The sequence below is a fragment of the Marmota flaviventris genome, chromosome 1, assembly GCF_047511675.1.
Source record: "Marmota flaviventris isolate mMarFla1 chromosome 1, mMarFla1.hap1, whole genome shotgun sequence".
Classification (NCBI taxonomy): domain Eukaryota; kingdom Metazoa; phylum Chordata; class Mammalia; order Rodentia; family Sciuridae; genus Marmota; species Marmota flaviventris.
The window spans coordinates 199,071,400-199,090,774 of NC_092498.1; the positions used below are offsets into that span (position 1 = coordinate 199,071,400).

General features: G+C 36.4%; 1 protein-coding gene across 3 annotated transcripts in view; it reads left to right on the top strand.

Moving 5' to 3' along the window:
* The first annotated feature begins 3,081 nt into the window (after positions 1 to 3,081).
* The window catches only part of Ctnnb1 (catenin beta 1), a 34,932-nt gene continuing 18,638 nt past the window's right edge, over positions 3,082 to 19,375 (top strand). For all 3 annotated transcript variants that reach the window (XM_034636292.2, XM_027932090.3, XM_027932091.3), the window contains exon 1: positions 3,082 to 3,279. The gene's annotated coding sequence lies outside the window, so the exon portion shown is untranslated. The remainder of the gene's footprint in view (positions 3,280 to 19,375) is intronic.

A 19,375-nucleotide genomic window follows, 5' to 3' on the forward strand; every position in this document is an offset into this window, starting at 1 on the left:
GAACTCTGAGATGATGTATTGCAAATCAAAAGTCCCAATCCATAAATAGCCCACTTGATGAACTGCTAAATGAAAAGCTGATCCTTATTTTTGTCCAGTATTTTCACATTGCCATGAAGAAATATTTTTAAAAGATCTTAGAGTCAGGTTTGTTTTTAAATGCATAGGATTTCGCTTAGTGTTACCTTTCTGCTAGGAGGGGATCTTTCCCAAGGGGATTCAGTCTAAAGGGGACCACACCCTAGCTTCGCAGCTTGTTTTCTACCATTTCTCCTTATTTTCAAGTAGGATTGACTAACAGTTACAATTTTACATTAAATTAAGTGACCTAATCAAAAGGAGACAGTCAACCGTTTTCTTTTCTCTAAAGGAAGCTCATTGTCTTAGGTGCTCAATAAATGTTTAATTAATAGATTTGATAGACTTAAGGGAACAGACCTTCTTTTTCTTTAATGCTAACTTGATTAATATTTTTACCCAAAATGCAAAAACAAACTGGGCATTTATTTATTTTTTCCCCAAAGGCAATTCAAAAGCATATGTTTTGATGAAAGGATGCTTTACGCTCAGGTTATATAGCCAACAATTGATGTGCCAGTGGTCTGATACCTTGACAAATAAAATCTTCTCTTTTAAAATCAGCTGGAGACACTTTTGGTTTCTAGGAACACAGCCTAAAATTTAGGACCATTTGTCTGACACCATTTCAGAAAATTAATTTTTGTCACACCCATTTTACACCAAAGATAAGTGTTTTTTATGAAATATATTGCTGAAGGTCAATTTTTTAAGTTTCACAAAATCACTCATTAGGTATCTTGATTCTGTATTTCTCTTTGGTTTAATGATAGTATGTGTCTTAATTTCACATAAATTATCCATCTCATATTTTTGGTGAGACAACTGGAACAATTTGTTTTATGAAAGAATCAAAAATTCTGAGCAATTTGTTAAATTCAACTGACTTGTTTTAATTCTGGTTCACCCAATAATTCTAGTATGCTTGAATTTAATGGGAAAAACAACATGCTGCATTGTTGCAAATTTTACATTTCCTTTAATACCATCAATAGGGATTTAAAATTTTTTATTCTAAATTTAGATTAAAATTTCAAATTATAGAAAAATGCTTTATTTGGGCAACTGAAAAAAGAAATATAAATATAGAGGTGCTTTTAGCCTTTATACCTTCTAAAGATGCAGATATTTCCTAACCAGTTTTAATAGTGTGCCTTATTCAGCAAAATTAACTAAACACAGAAAAAAATCTGTTAAAAATATTCCTCTCATAGGGGTAAACCAGCCATTTGATTTTAAATGCATGACTTTCATTGAATTTCGAGTGTATTCTTTAACTCTGCTTTTGATAATTAAAATTGGAGGTCAGTACCTGGAAATGCCATTTACACTTTTTGAGTTTCTACTAGAAACATTGCTTTGATAAAATACCCTTTTCTGTTCAATCTGTTTAATTTATGACCAAGTTAACCACAATCCGCAGCAGCATTAAATTTTACAGAATTACTAGCAAAGATACAAATGAAAAAGTCTTTCTAGACAATGGGTTCCACTGAGCATCATATGTGTGGACTTTTTTCACTGCAGTGGTTCACATGTGCTATGGGGATAGACAGCAGTTGGCATTATCACTATATGTAGTAAAATACCCTAAGACAGAAAAATAAGTTATATAAAAAAATACGTTGGCCATAAAGCATCAGCTCTGCCAAAAAGTACAAACACTACCTCTATGAATAAATGAGTAAGTAGGTTTCCTGCCTGTATTTATGTATAAAGACCTATTGTTTGCACGCATTAATTATAGTCCTGGGATGAAAGCACTGAGATAACTTTCACTGTTGCTTCTTGTACTCTCCCTGTTGTTTTGGAAGAAAAACAAGAATAATAGACTAGAAAATGAATTGATCATAATTGTTCCGGTTTTGACAAATGCCAATCTTGCTGAGTTACAATGGAGACATTTCCAAGGGAAATTAAGAACCAACTTCAGCTTTATTGAAACGAATTAGAAAATGGTTTTGAAGAACAGAAAATTAGTTTCAAAAAATTAGAGGTTGCCGAATCTATAGCTGCTTCTATAAACATCATACTCGGATTTCTCAAGTAATACCGTAGGAATGAGATCCTCCCCGCCCCTAAGAAAAATCCTCACAAATACATCTATGGATACCTAGTGACACAGTGGAACCAGATAAAAATAGAATCTATACGAATTAACTTAATTGACATTGCTCTGGAGTAAATCCATTTCCATTAGTTATTTATTCACAGTAGGTACTCAAAAGACTTGTTGAATTGTAGGCTTGGTGCCCAGTCCACCGAGAGTTCACCGCCTTCGGGAGGGAGTGGGAATGGAAGGCAACTCTGCCGGCGATTCCCATCCGGATTCTGGTTGAGTGGCGGGTGAGGTGGGGGATCCACCACCCGGACCGTCAGGGGGAGAGGCTTTGGGCGCGGCGGGACTGGGCTGCGAGCCACGTCCTGCAGGGAGCTTGTGGCCCGACGGCAATGTCTGCGAGACCCCCACCCAAACGTGGGGCGGCGGCGTCCAGCAGCGCTTAAAGTCGGGCGGGCCCCGACCACAGCGCGCGCGCCACCGCCCGACCCCGAACTTCCGCCCTTCGGGAACCTGTCCCACCCGGCCAGGGGCCGCGATCTAGGTGCCGCCTCTTGCGGACCGCGGAAAACGCGCGGCGACTCCGCGTTTGCTTTCTCAGTCTGCGGACGCGCGGAGAGGGGCGTGCAGCTCGGGACAGCAGAAGACCCCTGAGCCACCCTCCTCCAGCGCGGCCCGCAGGGACCTGGCTTCTCAGCTTCCGACCTCTGGGCCCTCACGGATCCCCCCTCCAAGCTAGCAGAGCCGAGCGGCCGTCACCCTCCACCCGGGGAGTGTCCAAGGGACGCGCAAACGCCCCGCCTCCGGCCCCATCCGCCGACGGACGACGGCGGGCCGCGGGGCACGGGGACTACTTTCGCGCCCGCCCGCGCCCCGCCCCTTGTCCTCGCGCGGCGGAACGCTCCGCGCTGCGCCGGGCGGCAGGATACAGCGGATCCTGCGCGACTTATAAGAGGTCCTTGTGAGGCGCCATTTTAAGCCTCTCGGTCTGTGGCAGCCGCGCTAGCCCGTCCGCGGGAGCCGTGAGCGAGGGGAGGCGGAGACGGAGGACGGTCCAAGGAGCAGCTCCAGTCCCCGCCGAGCCGCCACCGCAGGCCGAGGACGATCGGACTCCCGCGGCGGGAGGAGCCTGTTCCCCTGAGGTGCTTGGGTGCTCCTTTCCTTATCCTTCCTGGGCTGCTCCCGTTCCCTCTTCGGAGCCAAACTTCGTCGCGGGCGCGCGGTCCCGACGGCGGGCGGGGAGCCGGGCCCGGAGCACCTCGGAGGCCCAGGCTGGGAAGCGGGGGCAAGGACTGAGGAGTGGGGCGGGCCCGCCCGGGGCGCGGAGGGCGGTGGCCGGGCCCGGGCTCTGGCCGCGCTGCCCCGGGGGCGCCGCTGTTGGGGAGGGGGTGTCGTGGGGGCGTCCGGAGCCCGGATGGCCGGCGGGTGGGGGTGGGGGTGGGGGCCACCACTGGCGTCCGGGCTCTGGTCGCGGCCGAGTTTGGGGGAGGGACCCTACGCCTCGGGATGCGCCGGCCGGGTGGGGGGCGGGGTGGGGCCGGGGGCTCCGCCTTCCAGCCCGCGGCGAGTTGGGGTTCCTTGCGGTGGCGGGGACACCACCCTAGGTCCGGTCCGCTTTAGGGGATGGGTCCGGGAGACTTAGCAGGTTTCCTCTTTCGTTCTTAAGGAAAATAAGAGAATTGGTAATATTTTCTTAATGCTCTGGCTATGTGAGTTTGAATCCAAGCAACTTTAAACCTTAGAGTAACCAAACTCTTAGTGCAGTCGGCACGATGCGTCAGTAGGGTGTGCACAGATGAAATCGTGTCTTCCACCTCTATTTTTCTCGTACGGTGCAGATGAGTGAAAGCAAAGCGACTTATACTGGTTGTCTTGGGTTTGTGGCAGTGGAGACGAGACCCTAGTAAAAGAGAGGGGGTGGGGGCGAACGGTGACTCGCTTACTGTTTCTTACCAAGTGAGCAGATTCAGCCTCTGACTGGGAGAATTAGAAATATGTTAATCCAAGTAGTTTTATGGCAGCTAAACTTGATTTTTAGAGGACATTTTCTTTTGGGAGAAACGAAAATTTTCCTTGATTCCAAATTGGCTAAATAAATAAAATTCAGGCATTGCAACTTTGTTTCAGTGTTTTGTCTGGAGAGAGAACTTTGAACCTAGACTTTCGAAGTTTAAGTTCCTTCCCATAGCCCGCTCCTGAATCCGCCAAGCTCGAAAGCTTTGGCGGTGGGGTGTAGGGTTTTTTTTTCCTTCATTTTCTGTTCCCCTTTGGAGGGAGCATTGTCTCATACTTTGTATCTTCCAGACATCTGTGGTCTCCCCTCCCCCCGAGTTTGTGAGTAGTGAATGAAGAGAGACTAGGCTGCTGGTATGCAGAGGTCGGCAAAAGGAAATCGAGGAGTGGTTTTAGTGAAATAAGAGCTTTGTATCATGAATAATGGTGGCTTAGACGAGACATCAACTTGAAGAGACGGCAGCATTTTCTTTGATAAAGTCTAGGCTGATGTTTCTCAGATCGCTAAGTTGTAAATTATTTTGTCTGGAATTTATGAAGCCATTATTTGTTATTTGGTGAACATTCAGTATCTTTAGATGTTTTTGTGTTAACTTTATTCCAAGAAATATTATAGATCGAGGTATTATTTACTTTATATTGGTGTTTGCTGTCTGCCTAAATTAGTGACATAAACTTATACTTTGGAGGCTTTTTGTTTTGCTACGTTTATTTTTACATTCAAACCATCCAAATCTCCGAATTTAAAACAAAATAGCCACCGCCACCACCACCACAAAAAACAACTTAAGATTTGAGGATGTCCTTTCACAGTAGACAAAATTTGATTAATTTGCCCCCATATTCATTACTTTGACCTAATCTTTGTTCTGAAGGCCATGTACAAGGACATGGCCCTGAAGTGATTGCAACAGTAACTTGAAAAACTTGCAGAAGTCTTTTCTATAGGATTAAAGGAATGCTGAGACTATTCAAGTCTTAAGTCCTTGAGGAGGGGGAAAAACTGTGTTAGAAAGGTTACTTAGTATTGCATATAACTTAAAGTCCTGTAGAGTCCTAGGCCTGAGAGTCTCAAAAGACCAGAACAGTTATTTAAAAGTTTATAGGAAAAACCGAATTTTTTAAAAGTGGTTAATTAAAAAAGGGAAACATTTAACAGTGTTCAGGAGTCAAGAAGTATCCAAGAGATGTTGGTTTTTTGTTTTGTGTTGTTTGGGAACTGTCTGTGATTTGATTACTTCCTTTACCATGATTATTGTAGAAAATGTGCAGTCCAATATTAAAATTTATCAAACTTAATCCTAATTGATGACAGGAATAAAAATTGTTGTAAATGAGGGTAAATGCTTGTTTTCAAAACACTACTAAAATAGAAAGGGAAAACCAGGAGCCACATTTCAAACATTTCTATAAGTATACTTTGAAATGTGGCAATTAGAAAACTTGCAGAGATCCTTTTTGTTGTTGTAAGATAGAACAGATTGAAGAGCTCATAAGTTATTAAAACCCTAAAATGGATTACATATGTATATTCAGTCAAATGGAACATTTGTGTTATTAACCTGAGGTACTATATTAATCAATCAAAAGGTGATTTTATTTCTCTCCATAATCTAGGCTGATAATAATTGTAGATTAATAGGTGGTAAATTTTAAGAGAACTTTTTGACATTGGTCAGAAGTATGACTTTAATCCAAGGCAGAAGGTATGAATGTTTTTAGAACTGGACATACTTCTAATAAACAATACTGGTAACTCCTTTGTAGTGCTGCATGTTTTTTTGATTGTTTTGAAAATATTATTATTAGCTTTTTTTGTTGGCCTCTTTTAAACTATTGTTAAAACAACTTTACTGAAAATATTTTTATTCCATAAAAGTAAATGGTAAAAATAGGAGCTGCTTCTGCTTTGTACAAATCACATACAGATCATTGCCTCCTGTACCCTATTGACAAGATACTCATTTTCAGAGTCAATTCTCTTTTAATAGACTATTGTTTATATAATATTTCTCCAATACTGACTGTGATAGATAACTAGGCCAATAGGTTAAATTAAATACATAGTCCTCTGGCTTCACAAAAGGGAAATATGTGCCTTGTATTAATTTAAAATGAGTTAGGCATTAACTCCTATAGGGGTTCATCTTTATACTCTAGAGAAAGTTCTCTATTTCCTCTGTTTACTTAAGAAAGTTGCCTTTGTGTTTACTGCAAGACTCAGCTTGACTTGGTTTGAAACCTAGATTTATCTGTTGAGGCCTGAACTCTGCTGTCCTTGAAATATGCATATAATGTTTTTTCCCTAAGGAAAAAGAAGCTCTTAAGGAGAGAAGTCAAACAAATTAGAAACCCATTTTTAGGGTTTTACCTCCTTTTTGGACTTGTGTTATGGGCATCTTTTTAAAGACACATTTCCTACTCCCAAAGTCTCTTGAGTCCTGAGGCAATAGAGTGAAGTAGTGTTAGAACATGTTTTCCTTGCATGCTTTGGTCATGTTGAGTGCCCTCCAGTGGATATAATATAATGCTTGTGATTTTTTTTATTATTATTCAACAAAGTTTATGTGTAATGTGTTTATGAATAGTTCTGATGAGAGAACCAACTTGAAACCTTATGAATTCTAGAATAATTTATAAACACTACTAATTAAAAGACTGGTATGAGTAAATGTCATTGCTACCAATATTTGAAGAATAGTTAAATTAAGATCCCTTTGTTTAAAATATAACAATAAACCAAAAACTCATTTAAATGCTTTAGGAGATAATCATTTTTAGTCATTGAAAAAATAAAAACTAAAAAAAATCTCAAAACATTAATGAAGATGGGAATTGCTAATTTGTCTAACATGAATAAGTGCTCTATTAGGAACTAGATAAGTCAGTATATGTGAACTAAAATACAGTGCTGTAGCAACTGGACTGTAGGGTCTCTGGTACAGAGTTATGGGCCATAACCCATTGAATTTTTCAGTGAAGACCTTTTTCTAGGCTCCTTAGTTGAAGTTTATGCATTTCTCTTACTAACATTATTTTCTGAAAATACTTATTTCAAATCAGAGTCTGATTACTAACAGAAATGAAGCTTGTTCTGGATTAGAATTTGGAAGTCAAATGGTTAGTTAATGGAAAAATCTCAAAGAGTTTAGGGTTTTTTTTGTTGTTGTTGTTTTTGTTTTTTAAGCTGTCTCCGAGACTGCGGTTAAAATGAAATTAAAATGTTAATAGTGTAGGGGAGGAAAATGATAGTATCACTGATTGTTCCGCTTTGCCTTTGGCATTCAGTATAATTCTGTGGAAATATTGATTTTTGACTATAAGAAATCTATAGTTATTATATCTAGTTGAGTGTTTAAGACAAGAATGCCTTAGGTAAATGGTTATTTCAAAATGGGTTAAATATTCCTCCATAAAGTCATACTTGGGATGTCCAAGTTAACTGCTTAGTATTTGCAGCATTTATATCTAGCAAGCTTTTTTTATTTCCAGAGTTTGGAAAGTTGGGTATTTAGTCTCCATATTTAAATGTTACTGTGACTGGACTGAAAAAATGCAAACCATAGACCACCATTTGTTTTTAAAAGCATCATCTGAAAACGGCGCTGCATGCAGGCTTCTGTTTTTTTTAAGATTTTTATGAGAAATGAAAGTAGATTTGAAAGTTCTTTTTAATTCACACAAAACTTATTAAAAAATCTTACTAGAAATTTATCTCTTGAAATTGATTACTTCCTTCATTAATATAACACACAGCAATTGGATGTTCAAGAAATATGATTCCGTAAGATTGCTTTCACAAGCCATATAGAATTTGGTCTTACTACATTGCAGTGGATATGGCTACTCAGGTATTTCTAGGGTCAGGAAGATGCTGGGTATCTCAGACCACTCAGAACCTCTAATGGGAGAGCACCATGTCTCATCGAAGCAGCTGGTTGTAAGCAGCACCAGCCATCATGTGAAAATATGGTTTATTTTGCCAGATCATCATCCTCTTCATCTTTTTTTTTTTTTTGGCCTACAAGAAGTAGGAAATCCGGATTAATATACATCTTTCAATGTGCAAATATTAGCATATGAAATTCAAATGTTAAGACATTCTTCAGCCCAAATAAAATGCATCTCTTGCAGAATACTGCTAATTTGTATATAGTACTGCTATCTGTAGTAGTACTATTTGGTATATAGGTTTTTGTGGTGATATTTTGAAATGACTGGTTCTTGAATTTATGTAATTTAGCAAATAACTGGTAAGTTTTTATTTAAGCACTTGGAAAATGCCTTCTATTAATTGATGATAAGGAACTTAAGAAACAGTATTCATATTATTAACTTGTTTGTGAAGTCTGGGAGATCCACACTTTTAAATTAGAAATTAAGATAGTTTGATTCAAGGAAGAAGGGGCAAAATAACTTGCTCATTTCGTTACCTGACCAGCTTAAATACAGTTCTTTATTATCATTTTAAAGGGAGTATCAAAACTTAACCTATTAAGACACTTAATGCTGGAAAGATTCTGTATGAACACAATTTCTGTCAACCTCAAATTTTACACTTTAAATCATGTCCTAGTCAGAAGAAGCCTTAGCATTTCTAAGCATAACTATTGGTGTTATGTTAGATTCAAAATTTTAATTAATTGAATGTGTTTTACTTAATCCCTTTTTAGTCAATACAAATTTTATGCAACAGTTTAATAGATTTAGGTTAAACATTTTATTCTAACAAGGTTTTTTATTTCCAGACTTTGAAAAGTTGACTGTTTAGTCTTCACAGATCATAAGCCAACATTGGTTTTAAAAAACATTACCTGAAAATAGTGCTGTAGGATGTAATTCTTATAAAGTATGTACAAAATGCAAGCTGATCAGTGAACCTTTCATAAAGCATTAATCTCAGAGGTGCCTCACTTCCCCCTTGATTATCCCACAATTCCCAGTGATTTTATGGAGCCATTTTAAAGTTTCTTTTATAATATTTCAGAAGTTTTCTTAACTCTGATTTCTTTTGAATTTTTGGAAAAGCTTCCCCCTCTTCCTCTGACACTTTGAAGAGCTTGAACAGCTGGATGATGATGGGGTGAAACTGCTTCATAACATTTGTCATTTTCTCCCCCATTTTAAAATTTTTTCACTAATGTTTCCATGATTTTGCTTGTGATTTAATGATTCATGAGTTGCTGGACTGATACTTTCTTTTTAACTGATTTGAAATGGATATGTTAAAAAATTGAGGGGGTGTGGTTAGCTGACTTGTTCTTTCAAGTTCATCAGCCTTCATGTCTTAGACCTTAGCCCTAGTTAATAAATTTTATCTTAAATGCAAGTAATTGATCCTGAGTTGGAAGTAAAAGTGTTACAAAAGCTGAAAGATGAATTTAATGAGCTTTTATTAACAGTTTTGTGATAGCTGAAATAACGGTGATACATATGTATGTTATGTAACACTATTGGACACTATTCATATAAAAATATGAGAAGTTAAATTTATTACAGAGTTTCTTGGGAGTGCAATTTGAAGATAATCTGAATAATTTGATACACTGAGAAGTGGTTGTCGCAAAGTTATCCCAATTTCCCTTTAATACAAAGTAAACTGATTGAAGAGCTATAACAGACTTTAAGTACTATACTCTTTTTTTTTAAGTATAATTAAAGTGATTGGGGGTAAGGGTATAGGGAATGAGTCTGTCTTTGAAGTTTTCATGTACTAGATGAATGCCATGTGTATAAGGGAGGAACAAGGGATTCTTGGTAACATTTTTCAGTGTAGCTGATCCTGGAAGCTTCCAAATGGAATTCCAGTCCCCTTGTATAGGAAAACACTGAATTCCATTCTGAGATGATTGAAAGAATGAAATGATGTCAAATAAGGTATATTATCTATACCTTATAATTCATTTAGATGAAAAATTGTTGTTTAGGAAAAATAATATGCTTGATAAGGCTGTACTTAAATAGAATTGCAAATTTAATGTGTCAGTTTTCTGGCATTTTGCCTAATGCTATTGTTCATTTAGCTTTTTAGCCCAACTGATGTTATTTTATATCTGAGTTGTCTTCCATATATCATTAATCCCTACTTTTAATTTTGCCATCACTTTTTTGGGTTCTGAATTATGGATGAGAAATAAAAGGCTAGGAAGTTTATAGAGATTAGACATCTAGGAATACCAGAAGATTGGTGGTCATTATTGAGGCAGAGTGAATATAGTTAAAATAATATTGTTTAATATGGGGAAGCTGGGAACACTAAAATGGGATTGTTTTGTTGTTTTTGTTGTTACACAGTACTATTGATCATACTTGAAGAATACTTTGACTATATGCTAATGGGTCTTAGGTTTGCCCTTATTGTCATTATATCCCAAATCCTTAAACATTTGTCTAGAAAGGACTAAGGCAAAGTACGATTTAATGCCTCTTCTTTCTCCTTGACTAGAAGCTAGAACCTACTTCACACCCCAACCTTCCTATCATCAGGCTGTATTAAAAAGGTGCATCTTTACAATGAAGGAAGAATTGCATTTTGGTCAGAGGCCAGTCCTGGTGCATGCCTTTTCAAGGAGTTTGTTACTTTAGTTATACCTTGCTCTCCCAAGAATCTATTTTAGTTCCCATCTCCCACTTACCATCATCTTTTGAAATCCATTCATTATGACTTCTGGAATGCATCATTCCAGAATTACTTCTTGGTCATTCTCAAAGTTCCAAGCTTTGATTTTAATGGTATCAAATTTTACTACCCACTACTTGTCTTGATTTCAGACATCTTCCTGGGTCATTCTCCTTCCTGGAACACTTTATTAGGTCCTCATTGTCACTCTCTCCTTTTTAATTCTTGGTAATATCAGTACCCATATAGAACAGTGCTAATTTCAAATCTGGTTTATGAACTCTTTATTGCCAGTACGAATTGTATTAAATTTATTTCAAAACGTGAATTACCTGTCACTAAGTTCACTGAGTTCAACTGGCTTTTTTTTTTTTTTTTTTTAAGCAAGACTTTTTGATGAAGAAAGCAGTGTTTTGATTTACAATCTGGCACAGACTCTGTTTTGGCACTTTGAGTAACATTGATGTAGAATATGCTTCCAGTATCCTGACCGCTTAGTTCTCTGATTTCTTCTCTTGTAATCTTATTTTCCACCTTAATTCTGTCACATCCCCATTGTCATATCCTAGAATACATTTTTTGTACCAGTAACTTTGCCCTCTCTCCCCATCTCATTTCAGGCACTCCACTCTCTTATTCCTTTAGTAAATACTTCAGTTCCAACAGCCCTTCTACAGCCCCACTGGAACCTAGTCTACCCAGACTTTCCCATCAGTCACTCTAATTTATATCCAAGTGAAATTTCATTTTTAATTGTAATCATTGTCCTTTATATATGCTCAACAACCTTGTCCTTCCATGGGACAATGCCCAGTGATCCATAATCTGTTAGTTCACTTTGTGACTATCTTGTACTTTTCCCTCTACAATGTAATGTCCAATACTTCCTTTCCACTTTCTCACTCTAACTTAATGTCCTTACTTTCCAGTTCACTAAGAATATTGAGCAATTGGAAGAATTCCTATGGCTCCCATATGTGTGACTGTTCCCTTTACATTCTTCTCTGATGCTGTGAATGGATGTCTCCAATATTTGCTCTAATTGTATACTAGATGACATTCCCTTTTTGCTCTCGAGAATATTACTCTGCCTTTCATTCATTCTCCCTTCTCTTGCATCCTTGGTAGTTTACTTCTCAGCTGATTCTTCCCATAAGCACACTAAAGTGCTATTATTTATCCCATTTAAAAAAAATCTTTTCTCTTCTACCATTTCTTTTTTCACTCACCACCCTAGTCTCTGTCTCTCTTTAAGGCAGACACTTTGAAATAGTTGCATATATGTGCTATTTGCCCCCCCCCCCCTTTTTTTTGAACCCCTGCCAGTGTTATAAATTTTTAGTCTTCATATCATTTAACCTATTTGTAGCAATTAGCCCAATTGCTAGGAACATTTGTTTCACTTGACTCTGTCTAGGTAGGTTTTTCTTTCTGCCCTACTGGCTGTTGCTTCGTTGATTTTTCATCCATTTCTGTGACCTCTGGTTGTCCATATTTGTTATCTAACTTTAAGTAAATGATGTTTACAGCTATTTGCTAATGACTTCCTTTTTTTTTATTCCTAGCCTCGGTTGCTTCTTAACTCTAACATTCTCATATTCTACATATTAACATTCTCATTAACATTTTTTATATTAATAAATCTAAAACTGACCTAGTTTCTCCCAAAGATTTATATATTTTTTGCCTTTTTTAGATAAAACTTTGTTACTCAGGCTTAAGACTGCAGTTCCTCACTCAGCTTTCTCCCACCCTCCAAAATTCTTTCTGTAAATCCTGTCTGCTTTTCTTTCAAAATATATCCAAAAATCAACCATAGCTATGCTGTCTTAATCTTTTGCCTGGATTATTGCAAAGGCTTTCTAATTGGTCTTCCTTTAAGTGCATTGTCAACACAGTAGCTATTGTAATCCTTTTTAAAGCAATAGATCATGTAACTTTTCTGTTCAGAAATCTCTAGGAGGTTTACCTCTCAGGAAAAGCACAAGCTCCTATGTGTTCAGACCATGACCTTCATCAGTAGGTATTACTTTTCTCTTCTTGCTGCCATTTGACTTTTTTGTTTTTCCTTAAATTGATCAAACATTCATGGACTGATGTCAGATATCACTTCCACAGTGAGATATCTTTGTTCACTCAGTTTCACTCTTATTATACTCATGTATTTAACTTCTGGCAGTTAATCATACTGTGATGTGTAACAGGTGTTTACTTGCTTGTTATTTTCCCTCTACAGGCTTCTTTTCCTGGCTTTGTATTCCCTGGTATCCAAAACAGTGTATGAAATTTATAGGTATTCAATGAAGGTTTGTTGAATGAATATTCCAGAACCAACCAGCTTTTGTTTCCTTTCAGCTAATGCCCCATTTAATTTTCTGCTCCCTTGCTCAGACTGAAAGAGATATCTTATATACACGGTCTCCAGTTTTCATCCTCATTCCAGTTTGTGTTCTTATTCCAGTGAACATGCTTTTGTTGAGTTCACTGCTGAACCTCTGTTGTCTAATCAGATGAATACTTTTTTACTTTAGATTTGCTGGATCATTCAGCATCTGGTGCATTTTGTACTTTTTTCCTTTTAGAATAGCACTGTCCAGTAAAATATTTTCTATTGGTGGAAATATTTATCTGTGCTGTCCAATATGGTAGTGTCCAGCTATGTGATTGTTGAACATTTGAAATGTAGCCGTGTGACAAGAACTTATTTTTTAATACTAAATTAAATTTAACTGTTAATAGCCACATGACTAGTGCAGTTTTAAAAACACCTCTTTTTTACTTACATATCACTACTAGACCTAACTGCTCAAGCCAGACACCTAGGAGTAATCTTTTTTTTTTTAATTTTTAATATTTATTTTTCAGTTTTTGGTGGACACAACATCTTTTATTTTTATGTGGTGCTGAGGATCGAACCCAGTGCCCCACGCATGCCAGGTGAGCGCGTTACCACTTGAGCCACATCCCCAGCCCTAGAAGTCATTTTAATTCCTCTTATCTACTTTAATTTCTCTCATCTACTATATCCATTTCATCGTCACAGATAAAGTAAGTATTACTACAGTCTAGCTATTTTTTGTGCCTAGCACTGCTATGCTAGCTTAAGCTAATACCCATCACTTGGACTATTTGTTGCTCTAGCTGCTGTACTGGTATTTATTCTGTATGTTTTCCTTCCAGGTTTCAAATTATAGCTAGAACCAGCTTTTTAGAGTGCAAATGACAGCTTGTTCATTCATGTACTTTATAACCTTTTATGAGTTCTGATGATACTTAGAAGAGAGAAAAACATTCCTTCCCAAAGGCTAGAGTACCCCATATAATCTGGCTGTTTTCAGCCTCATCTCCCTGCACTCACCCCTCTCTGTATAATCAAACCACTCTGATCTGAAGATTTCTTCTTAAAAGATTAAGTTCTTTCATGACTCCAGACCTTTGCACATAGTATTTTTTACTTTTGGAATGTTTTTACTTTTGTTTTACTCACAGGCTGGCTCTTTTGCATCTTAATCGCATCTGCTTGAAGGTTGTCCTTCAGAAGTCTCAGGTTATTAGTGAGATCTTCTGCTTGGTCATTCTATTCTCCTCTGACACTTTGTTGCTTAGTTAATCACTCTTTCTTTGTAATTGTTAAGTTATTGTCTGTCCCTCTCAATGCAAGAACCATGTTTGTTTTAATTACCTTATATCTAGAATCTGTTAACAGTTTCTCCCAGCATATAGCTGATGGATAAATATTTGTTGAATAAATGAATGAAATCTATACATTGCATTATGCTGTTAGTATTGCTATTTCCTGAAACTATTGAGTAAATAAAGGAAACATGGGAAAGCTTTCTTTGGAACAAACAAATCTTTTGAATATGCAACAATTGGCAAATTGAGAAAAAAATATGCCATTGGGATATTCATGTGTAGCACCAGGTTATGACTCATTTACTGGTTTATTTTGGGATTCACAATAGAACAAAGATTAGGGGCTATTTCTTATTAAAGATATTTATATTGAAATAAAAAGCAGTTACATTTTTAAAATAAAAGCTTCCTAGCTCACCGTACTTTCCTTAATATTCTCTTCCCAAATATTAGAGAACCTAGGGTAAGGCTCTCAACAGAAGAAAAATGTCTTTCTTTTAGGGGAATAACATAAATTTAACATGCCTGGTGGGGGACAGAAGGTTGCTAAAGATAGGAATCTATGTTTTAATGAATACATGTTTCTTAGGGAGCTGATGTTAGGGTTACTCTTTGGGGTCAGGGGTTTTTGTTTTGGGGTTTTTGCTCTTTTTATTTTTTACCTTGAATTACTTCCTAATGTTATTCATAGAGCTTCGACCATGTTATAATTTATAACATACTATTTAGCTGGGGGTAGCAGCAGCAGCAACCTATGACACTTAAAAGTGTAATGCCAGGACCATATACCAGCCCCTCTAATAAAGAACTGCTTAGTCATCTATAATTTTAGATGTTCCTAGTTAACCTGATTAATACCTTGGAAGGATCTGCCGGTTCTAAGGGAACCTTTGAGCTAACTTTATATGGAAAATAAAAGTCATGCATATATTGAAACTGCATTCTGGTTTATTATATACTAGTCTTAATGACTGGAAATGTTTTTCTCAAATAGTCTTGGTGTATCATTGGGTTCAGTTTTGTGTTTTTCACACAGCCTGTTTTAGAAGAAAAAGCAAACATTGTGACCTTTCTTTGTAACCTGTTAACCCACTTGAAACTCTTTTCTGTTCAGGCCTTCACATTTAGGCTTAATATATTTACTTAAAATATAAATTCATTTACTTAAAATGTATAATAAAATGAGGAGTTGGCAAACTATTGCATACTTCTATTTTTGTATGGCCTGTGAACTAAGAATGTTTTTTACATTTTTAAATGGATGGAAACTAGTCAAAAGAAGTATAATATTGCACAACATAATGAAAGTGATATGGAATTCATATTTTGGTTTTCATGAGTGAAGTTCTATTGGAAAATAGTATCATACTAATGAACATAGCTATCTGTAGCTACTTTCAAATTTTAGTCACAGAATTGTGTAGTTACAACAGTGAACTTATGGCCCACAAAAAACTTAAAATATTTACTGTCTGGCACTTGACAGAAAGTTTGTTCATCCTTGTTCTAGATGTATTAGTTCTTCATAAATGAAACCTTCATGGATCTGAGGCATTTAAAAACCTCTTAGGTTATATATAATTGTTGGACATCTAAGCCTTTATATTACATTTTGTGTGTGATACTGTCTGCTTTTTGAGCATTTTTTAATTGGCAAACAGTTTATCAAATGTTTAAGGGCTTAATATATGCTAAATACTTTGAAAACAGTGGGGAACTAAAGAAACAGTCTCAACCCTCATAGGAAATCATTCATTGAGCTTTTTTTTTTTTTTTTTTTTTTTAAGATCAGTTGTGTGATTTTGATAGGGAAGGGAAACTTGTAACAACTGGAGAAGAGGAATGTTATCCTTAATGTACTATAAAGCAGATGCATTAAATTACTTCTAGAAGCCATTGAGTCCCTGCCAGTAATTCTGCCTGTAGTCTAGACATAGAACAGATTAACATGGAAACTTTCTTGAAGTAAAATATTCCCCCTTTTTTTGGGGGGGGGCATATCTAGTATTGTATAGGTAGGTACAACGTCAATAGTAGGGAATATGTAGCAATTCAGATCTTGGTAGGATTAAAGGATTTTTTAAAAAATAATTTGGCTGTGGTTATTGTTCAGAGGATACCTATATCTAAAATTGCTAACTAACCTTACTTTTATCTGCAACACTGATCTTACCATTTATCAGTAACTTGCATGTGACTAAGCTACAGAGAGACCTGAAGACCTGGATTTGCATTCTAACTGAGCAGTTCATTAGCTGTACTCCTGTATTGACTGCTGCTAGTTAGTTTTCTCATGTGATAATTTGGGGGAATGATGCCTCCCTACTTTTATGAGGTTGCTAGGAAGATTAAAGGAAATAAATAGACTAGGCTCAGAACTGAAGTTGTGGCCTTAATTATGTAGCCTTGTTTTAGTATGTTAGGGGAAAATTGAGTGTTCAAGTTGATATCTGGTAGTATCTTCAAATTATGCTATAAATGATTTAGGACATGATGGTGACATCATCAGAAATTTGGCATGCTTTTATAATGCATTTGAGTCTTAGATTGCTGGCTTTTATAGGATAAAAATTATGAAAGAATGAGAATCTTTAATAAATGACTTATCTAAACATAAAAAATTGCAGTAAACATTATTTCCTTGCTTTAGAAAAAAAATGTAGGTTATTTTTCCAAGAATATATCACTTTTTATTATATTTTATTTTTAGCAATTTGTTTTTGCCATTGAGGCAAGATGGTTGACTTAGTTTCCATGTGTCTTTTGCATAGTCTCTTTCATAGGCAACTTAGTTATAATGCTTAGAAAATATATCCTTAGCTTTGTATTTGAATATTTGGCTAAAAGTGTAGGGCTAAACAATTTCACAAGATACCTTCTTGGACCAATACTTTTTAAAATAATGTTATTATATTTAGTTCTGTAACATAGGCAAAATATTGTTTAGGATTTTGCTAGGTTGTTGAGGCAGGCCTTCAACTTGATCCTCCTGCCTCAGGCTCCTGAGTCACTTGCATTACAGATCGCACCATCATGTCTGAGTGACCTTTTCCACCCTAAATATATTCTATGCTTTGCATTTGATCACTACATGGAGTAATTCTGCCTATCTTTACCTGGTGAGCTCCTCCTCTCCTCAAATGTCACTTAGTTAGAGAGGCCTTCCCTGACCAACCACTCTTGGTTAGATGGCACTCCTCTTCTACCAGTGACATTCTTCTCACCTTGTTTATTTTCTTTATAACATTTCTCATTCTCTTAAATTGTCCTGTTTTTATTGTGTAGTTCTCTAACAGTAGAATATAAGCTTTACTAAAGTGTGGCCTTGACTCTCTTACTCTTTGTTATTGCAATGCCAGTAACATAAAAGGCACTTAAAATTGGTTCAGTGGATGAATATGTTATTTCATGTAATGAGTAAATTATTATTTATTCAGCCTTTGTTGATGGACATATGGGTAATTTCTACCTTTTTCTCTATGAGTATTTCACTGTACAGACCTTGTGTTATGCTTCTATGAACATTCCTGCAGGATACATATCTGTTAGAAAAATGGAATATTTTTAAGTTACAAAGTACTTAAACTTAATTCAGCGAATAGTGCCAGCTTACTCTAAAAAATTTCTGCTAGTTTAGTGGTATCCTTCTCAGCAATCATTGCCAGTCTGATAAGCAAAAGGTACATGGATTTGGGGGCTGAGGCTGGGGCTAAGTGGCAGAGTGCTCGCCTAACTCATGTGAGACACTGGGTTTGATTCTCAGTACCACATAAAAATAAATAAAATATAGGTATGGGTCCATCTGCAACTAAAAAAAATTACAAAAAAAAAAAAAAGGTACATGGGCTTAAACATTGTTTGTAAACATTATTGCTCACTTTCTATTTTTCTTTGAAATGCTGTTTCTTTCTTTGTAATGTATTTTTTTATTCATTTGTCCCAGTTTTTTTTTTTTGTACTATGGATGTTGGCCTTTAGTCATGTTTTACATGTTCCAATATATTATTTTAAAAATCACATTATTTGTCCAGAATTAAAATGAATGTGTGTTTGTGTCTGTGTGGGTTTATGTATATATGTATACATTGTGTATTCCTTTTTGGTTTCAAAGTTTCAGTTTCACTTAACATTGATTGGGCTTCTTAACCATGGCCTTTTTTTTTTTTTTCCTATATTTACCCAAATTTTATATCTCTCTCTTTTTTTGTGTGTGTATTTGATGAAATGTAATGTAGTAAATAAGAATGAAAAACTTTTTTTAGAATAACAAACCAGTTTCTACTAAAACTATTAATCATATCTCCTGAATAGCTCAATTTTAGTTATTTTAAAAAGACTAATGTACAGATATTTTTATTTTAAAACTGTGTTTGAAATGCTGATAGCTATTTTCTTATTTTCATTCCATTACTTTTACATACAAAGTATACAAAATAATGTAAAAGAACACCTATGCGCTCACCAACCACATTGACATTTTGTAGTTAATGCAGTTTTGTTCTGATTTTTTTGATTTTTTTTTAACAAAAACAAAATACTATATAAGAGTTAAAACCATCTTTGATACCCTTTCCTATCCCATTTCCATTGCTTCTCCCCTTAGTATGAAATGGCTATGGCACATTCTTTGTATTTTTTACTACATAAAAGTATAAGGCATTATTTTGGGGCTTTTAAATATAATTCGCATAAAATTATATCTTGGAAATTATGAAAATGTGCCTATATAGATCAAGCCTGTATGTGTAAAGTACTTTGAATAGCTTTGTTCTAAAATATCAATCTTTTTGTTTGCTTTTGTTAACAAGCAGCAGTATACTGGAGAAAAACAATGTCTGCTTTTTGTATTAATTGGTTTTTCAAGGTGGAGCAAAAGATTATTTTAACCCCCCCCTCCCAGAGGACTAGTACTATTATAAAATTGTTATAAATCCAGATTCTGTGTGAAGTTACTCATTGATGAAATTAAC